Source organism: Pecten maximus, chromosome 8, assembly GCF_902652985.1.
Source record: "Pecten maximus chromosome 8, xPecMax1.1, whole genome shotgun sequence".
In the NCBI taxonomy this organism is placed as follows: domain Eukaryota; kingdom Metazoa; phylum Mollusca; class Bivalvia; order Pectinida; family Pectinidae; genus Pecten; species Pecten maximus.
In genome coordinates, this window is record NC_047022.1 from 6,107,661 (window position 1) to 6,115,635 (window position 7,975).

General features: G+C 32.5%; 1 long non-coding RNA gene across 1 annotated transcript; it reads right to left on the minus strand.

The window, feature by feature from the left end:
- Window positions 1–1,277: 1,277 nt before the first annotated feature.
- Window positions 1,278–3,473, minus strand: LOC117333365. Its single transcript, XR_004533883.1, has 3 exons — window positions 3,258–3,473; window positions 1,571–1,687; window positions 1,278–1,433 (listed from the first exon to the last, which is right to left on the minus strand). It is a non-coding gene; the product is annotated as an uncharacterized LOC117333365 (long non-coding RNA).
- Window positions 3,474–7,975: the final 4,502 nt, after the last annotated feature.

Genomic DNA, 7,975 nt, shown 5'->3' on the forward strand with positions numbered 1-7,975 from the left:
TTCAGAAAAGAGGATAAACACAAATAAAAGTAGTATTTTCTTTTTATTTGCAGTTGTTGTCATAGTTACTGACTGAAATTAAAAGCAGTGATTATTGTTAAAAAGTTTTTATTTTCGTTTTATCTGCCTAGACTTCATTGTAAGAAATTTAATTTTGTATTACAGGTAAAATGGTTTAGTCAGCAGTCTATATATATAGTGAATCGTGTAAAGAGGACCTATCCAGGTTTTATGGCAAAACTTCTTTTTTTTATATTTAAAACGTTACCATGGCAACCAGAAGTGAAAATACGTAAAAATGTGATATTTCACTTGGAAAAACATGCGCATGTGCTTCTATCTGAATAAAAATGTAAAACAGTTTGCAGCTTTTGCTGTATATGATTATAAATGTTAATTATAAATCATATTCATAAGTAGGTTGTTGTTTTCACGGTTTTAACATTAATAATCAATCTTTCGAAAATTATATTCAGTTATATTTATTCCTTTCCAATTTTATGGTTTTAGTCAACAGCTAACATGTGCCTCCAAATCATGATATTGAAGCTGATTTTATCAATGTGAATTTTACCATTATGTACATTGCAGAAAATGTAAAATTGCAATTCCTCTCTTCAACATGTAGAATCTATGTACATTCTGTATCCATTTTTGGTTGTCATGGCTACCAATTTAGCAGGTGACCATTTTGATGTTTCAGGTCTTCTTCACATGTTGTATTTGTTCTAGTTTCTCATTACTTATCATAATTAGCCACTTGATCACATATATAGGATGATTAACAAAAAGGTCATAATAACTAGCATTTTGTACTACTATTATACTAAAAACAGATTTACTGATAAAAATTAAAATTATTGAAGGCATGCAAATCAAATGGTTATAACCATCTTTGGTCATGATTATGTGTGTGTATGTCTTCCTGGTTGAGAAATCCTAGACTTAATTCATAGACAATAGACATGAAGAAATATAGACAAGTGAAGAAAGTCCAAGTTCCCCAAAGGAACATAGTTATTGATGAAATTTTCAGTTTGAATAATCCAGTTTGGCAGACAAACAAGTTGATTGATATAAACACTTGAACTTGGTTGGTTACATGTTTATTATGGATTATAAAGTATTCTGAACTATATTTATTACACGGCCAGGCAAGCCATATTTGGTATAAATGATATATTGATGTACCATGTTTTTGAAAATAATAATTTACTTAAGATCAAAATTACATGATTCAACTTGGAAGCAGTTGAAAAACAACACCAACACAAATATTAAGTTATGTAAGTTTAATCAAAGACACAGAACAGTGGGAGATGGTAGCTAAGGGAAACTATGCCTAAATCTGCTGTCTCAGGGGATGGCATTTATCATCTAGTATTGGTCACACCACAAATATCCACAGAAATAAAGTCCTAAAGCTGATGTACCTGAAATTTGAAATGGGAGCAAATCAATATCATAAGCATCCAGATACATGTATATACACTAATAAAATATCTTATTTGCAAGGCATTACAGATTTTAATTGTAGTGAATTTGTAATTAGATAAATCTATTAGCTTACCTTTGATGTCATATATTAGGCAGAATCATCCATAAGCCAATGTTCACATTAAATTTTGTACACCAACCTTGCTAGTAAAACTGAGACAGCTCCAGACCTTACAAGTAAGGGGAATACCTGAAACACAAAATAAACTTTATTCAAATGTTTTTTGATTGCTTGTTTCACATGGTCCTGTTTAAAGAATACAAAAAAAAAAAAAAAAAAAAAAACTTGAGATGTCATTAATGTGGAATATTTTAAAAAGCCTTGAAATGAACTTTTAGAAAGTTAAACAAACATGCCCATCCCACCAACCAAATCTGCATTTCAAATAATCATAACATTGTTCTGAAAATCCAAATAAGCACACCATTGAGTTTCTTCTTGCCCTACTGCCAGACACATTAGACATTTTGATAGTAAAATCATTATGTCTCATAAAGGACATCTCTCTATCTAAGTGTCTTATGTTTGGTGTTTAGGTCAGAGGAAACTCGGGTTACTCTCAAGCAGAGAAATACACATTATAACCCTGCTTCAGTGTCCCACTCCTCACTGATAATAACTGTGAAAACTTGTAATTACTTATTTTTTTCTGTCTTGTGTGCATCCTTAGAGGATAAATCATAATAAAGCATAAACTGATAATTACTAGCTAACCAGCATTATATCTGCCAACACAAGTATCTGTCTATCTTTGATTTATTCAAATTATTTGCTTTCAACAATGTTCCCAGCCTTTACTGGCATAGAATACTTACTGAAACATGTACAACTACACATATCTCCACACCTGTATACATGTATCAGTCTATTTCACATAAAAAAGTCTGACACAACATATAATGCTTGAATTCGGACAAACGCTGGGGTGTGTCACATGTTGATCCTCATCCATTTGTAGTAAGCACAGTAACAATAAAAACACTTTATATATATGGGGGTAGGGATATGAACCCTAACATGAATATATATATAAGAATCCAACCTATATCAGCACACCATGATCCAAACATTGTACAATTCACAACCAGCTAATCTCAAGAACAGCCATTTGGTATTTTCAGTAATCCTCTATCACCTCTTTTATCAACCATACCATGTGACTTTTTTCTGAATTTATATACCACTGTTGCAAAACTGAAATTCTATGAATAGGTCTCACTTTTTCATTTCCCATGTATTTTTCATTATGTGAAATGCAATAAAAGCAATTTCATCAAATTTTAGTTGATACATGCATGTACAGAAATTTGGCAAAAACATCAAGAACGTTTTACTATTTGTACATACAAACATATTTAATATACTGATGTAAAGTAAAAATTAGAAATTAAATTCATAGAGATAAATATTGATAATTCTGATACAAAATACTGTAATGATGACATTTATTGTAACCCCCCCCCCCCCCCCCCCCCCAACAATCAAAGAAAAAAGAAGAAAATAAAATAAAAGATAAATGAAACAAGAACTAAATCGTTGTTTTTAATGTGAATATTGTTTTAACTGGTCTTATTTCATTTGGAGCCAATATACAAATGTAGGCCTATCTTGTAACACAATAAATGAAATTAAAGCAATATTACATGCAAATACTCATGTTAACATATGACATGAATATATATTTGTAAAAAATACATATAAGATATTGCTTGTACTTTTTGTATTCTCGTGTCTATAGAACTTCACTTTATGTACTTACCTTACCTACGTTATATTCTAGGCCTATCTGAACATGATTGTTTGTCTGTTTGTGTCCATATACAGGGTACGTCCGCAGCTCTTCATAATGCCCAGTGTCACCTCACAGTTTGTTAGTTGAGTTGACAGTGCATGGTCCCTGCATATTGTTTTGGTGACGACTTGTATCGGTAATATGTTCGTTCCACGAAAACAATCGGCACCAGGCACATGTCTATCCCACCATTTAGAAACCGCAAGTGATCATCTGGAAATACCCGATTACTATAAATAGATTTTGCTGTCGTCGGCTTTATTTTTATTTAATCATTTTTATTATTATTATTTGTATTCAAAATATGTGCTATCACAAAAGTGCCACAAAAGAGATGTTTCCTGATGAAACCAAGACCATACATTGCGTTATTAAAACAGTAGAAACTAAAAGTTGTCGATCGTATTCACGCAGGTGCTTGCGTTATCGACTCGCTCTTGCACGACGTCAAGTTACCTCGGTGTTTCGTCAAAATAATACGGATTTATGGAAACTTTTAATCATTTATTTGGTGCGTTATGACTGATAGAATTGTTTATTTTGGTAAGTTTTTTCTTGGCTTCAATTGTATATATAATGATTACTATTTTTTATGCAAAAAATCATTAAAATTTGTCGATGTGTGCTGCGTACGGTATAGAACCATACATCACATGTACTTTACTAGTGGGGTGACACCTAAAGGAGTGTCACAGAAAGAATGAAGTGTAGTGAGGGGCGATAACTCTATTTGAGCATGAAAGACAGATAAATACAAATGAATCACCTTCCTTTAGCATTAATACCTTCACTTGCACCGATTTTCCTCACTTCCACTGAATTTCCTCATTTGCACTTAATTGACACACGCGACATTTATCTAAGTTTAAAAATTCATACTGGCCTGAGGAAATTGAAAGTTATGGGGGTTACCAGTGCAATAATTCTCACACATTCTACAGTTTTTTGGAATATCACACTTTAATTGATTATGAGACATCAATTCGCATCTATCCAAGCATAAGTTCAGGGACTCTGGTGTGTTGTTCAATGAGGTAGTCACCTCTTATACAAATATATACCTCCGATACAGTAATATATTACTGGTACCTCCTATATAATAATTGTTCTCAAAATTCTACAGTTTTCTAGAATATGACACTTCAATTGATTATGAGACATCAATATTGGCATCTATCCAAGCATAAGTTCAGGGCCTTTTGTCTGTTGTCAGGGTTCTAGTGTGTTGTTCAATGAGGTAGTCATCAACTACTACAAGGAGACCAAGTCTCAAAATGATCTTGCATGACTGAACCATATGTGTGGTGATTAAACCAGCAGACAAACCAAACTAAGTTCAGCTCAGGAACAAATGCACATGCAGTATTCTAAGTTTTAAAAATGTCATGCATCATTTGAGGTAAAAATCATCCAGATCAATAAGGGTAAAGTGGTCTTGCCCAAAGACACAACCACAACAGCCCATACCGGCCTGATTGTCAGCTTCCCCTTTCTTCTGCAGGATAACTGTTCAAACTTTTCTATACTTTTTCTATAAATATAATATTAACAAACTTGGTGTATTTGGTTTAACGTCCTATTAACAGCCAAGGTCATTTAAGGACGTCCCAGGTTTAGAGGTGGAGGAAAGCGGGAGTACCGGGAGAAACACTACCAGCCTACAGTCAGTATCAGTTAATTATAACTTCCCCTTTCGAACTAGCAACCCAGAGGTGTAGGGTTAGTGATAAAGTGTCGCGACACCTTAACCACTCGGCCAACTCGGCCCCTAAATAATAAGTAATTAATAAACTTTTTTACAGTGGCAATAATACAAAAGAATGGAAAATTATGGAAAATTTGTTTCTTAATATCTATAATGCCTTGAAATTGAGAGAATAGTTATACAAGATGAAATGAAAACCATATTTTATGCAAAGTCTCAAAAACATTTTAATGAAGTTTTTTTAAAAGTAGAACAGAGGGAAATTACTTGCGGTCTAAGGCCTCGTTTACAGTAACTGTTTAAAACTTATTAATTCTTATTTGTCACAGTTGCAATTGTAAAAGATGTGAAAATTAAAGAAAATGGTGTTATCCCAATATCAAAATAGTTTGATATTAAGAGAATAGTTCTACAATGTGAAATTAAAACCAGATTCCATGTAAAGTTTCAAAATTCTGAATTTGTTTCTTCAGTACAAAATAGAGGGAAATAAACTTTAGCCAACAATTTAGAACACCCTTAAGCTTCCTAATGTAAATATTTGCATACATGTATAGTGGTGTTGGCCTAAAAAAGAAACATAAGCTTATACACTATTTACATGTACACTAGTCCCTGTGTTACTGTATTTTACCTGTGTGCAGATGACATTATGAAGAAGACTATTTTGTAGAATTGTTATCATAAAATCATGGTCATTGTTTGAATATATCGAATAATTTTCTATAATATACCTTTAGATTTATAAGTAAACTTTAAATTCAAAAGATAAAAAAAACCCAACTACATGCATAATATGGTTCCCCAACATTGAATTTAATTTTGTGCGACACAATAAATACATGATAGTTCAAAAAACTTTAGTATAAATTGGTCAGAATTGGTTTCTTGCACATTGCTTTCTTTGGTATATGTAAGTGAAAGGTTGAAATATGTTGGTATGGTATTAAAGCAAAGATATTTCAAAATTTACCAATTGCTACCTGTGGGCAGATGACATTTTGAAGAAAAACTATCTTACAAAATAGTGATAACAAAATATTGGTATTTCTTTAATAACTGATTAAAAATTGAAAAGATAAAACAAAAATACAACATGGTTCCACACCTTAAATTAGTTAATTAACTATATATAATGTGATATAATAGTTGACATAATTTTAGTAAAATTTTGTGTGAACAGGTTTCTCGCACATGGTTTCTTTGGCACATGTAAGCAAAGGGTTGAAATATGTTGAATATGTCAATTATGGAAGTGATGATAAAGCAACTTATAGATACTTGAAAATTTACTAATTCATGAAATTTCAAAGTCAACTACTTTGTAAAATTGTTACAGCTAAAACCTGGTAACTCTTTGATTTTGTTAAATAATTTCCCATCTTATGCTTTTTTTGTAATAAGTTGAAATTAACTTAATTTCAAAAGATAAAAAAATGCATGACATCTTTCTATACACCAAAAACAACTGAATTTTACTTAATGTGACATAATAATTGACAATATTTTAGCTTCAAATTGTCAGAACAGTTTTTTTGCATGTTGTTTTCTTTGGTGCATAAAAGTGAAGGGTTTATATATATTTGGAAATTTATTTCATTTTATATTAATGCAAAAAATGTTCTAAGAACCATCGCAATAAAGTGCAGGTCAGAGACTTCAAAATTTAAAGCATTAGAATATAGATATTTCATTAAGAAATTGAAAAAAAATCTATTACTGAAAACGAATTGTTCAGTATACTGTTAGGGTGTACTGAAGTATATGTATAGTAGTTCCTTGAAAGTTCGTGTCATTGTAAGCTAATATGTATGAGATATGATTCTCGAAACGTCGTGGCTCCTCAACATAAACAAACATCAGCTGATCAAGACATCAAAGCATCAACTAACGACACAGTGATTTCATTAAACAATCAAACAATAAAGAAATTAAATATTACATATTTAAACGTCGCCTGTCTCTAAAACGTTAATGAACACGTAGCTTTTACACTAGGCCTGCTGCCAGTACTGGAACGGAAGCCTACGACTACGGCTACGACTAAGTACGAGTTTAGATTTGTTATCGAACGCTGGTCTAGATTGACGATGAATACTGATCCTGGAAAGCAACAAATATGGTCATAGTAGAAAGAACAACTATAACCTCAAATATCACATTTAATATGATAAAATATTAAAAAGTCCTGGTCCTGACGGGAAAATGTAATACAACTTACTTAGACTGCAGCTAAAGCCTGGAGTTGAACGAGTAAGCGGCGTGAAGTCCCCGGTGTTGTTCCATCCGGAACTCCTCGGGGAATCATTTCAGAGATAATACCCGATGAGTTCATGATGGCTTTATTTCTATAGTCGTCCTTTATATATGCGGTCAAGCCGACCATTCCAAGTGTGCTAATAATTTCTATTACATATAAACTTCATACGTCAATTTTAACGGACCAGTTGATGTTAATGCAGGCTTTAAAAGACATCATCAAGATGATTCGCGTAAAACAAATATAAAACCAGTTGAGTCGTAATGATTTTAATGCGTATAACTGTGTATGCCGACCCGGTCTATCTGTTCCAACCGTGCTAAACGGAAAGGAAACGCCGGTCTGGCGTCATCAAAACTGGCAGCCTATTTATAGGTAAATACCCCAGTCGAGTGGAAAAATACTGAGAAGGTCGAAAAAATAGGCCATTTTCAAAACAATCTTGTAATCGTTCTGCTGAAGATATCGAAAAACTCAACAGACACTTTTCTTCAGGAAACATTTATCTCTTTGTATGTGCATTGTGTATATATATGGATTTTTTTTCTGAATTTTGAGGGCGATTTAAACAGAACCTCTTGGTCAAAATGTCGATTTTGGCATGTTTGACCCAAAATATCTCACAAAAACGATTTTCCACGGGGATACCAGATACACCCAGACCTAAATAGAGTCGAGTTTTACAATGGCTCAAAGTATCAACCGAATTGTATTTACCAA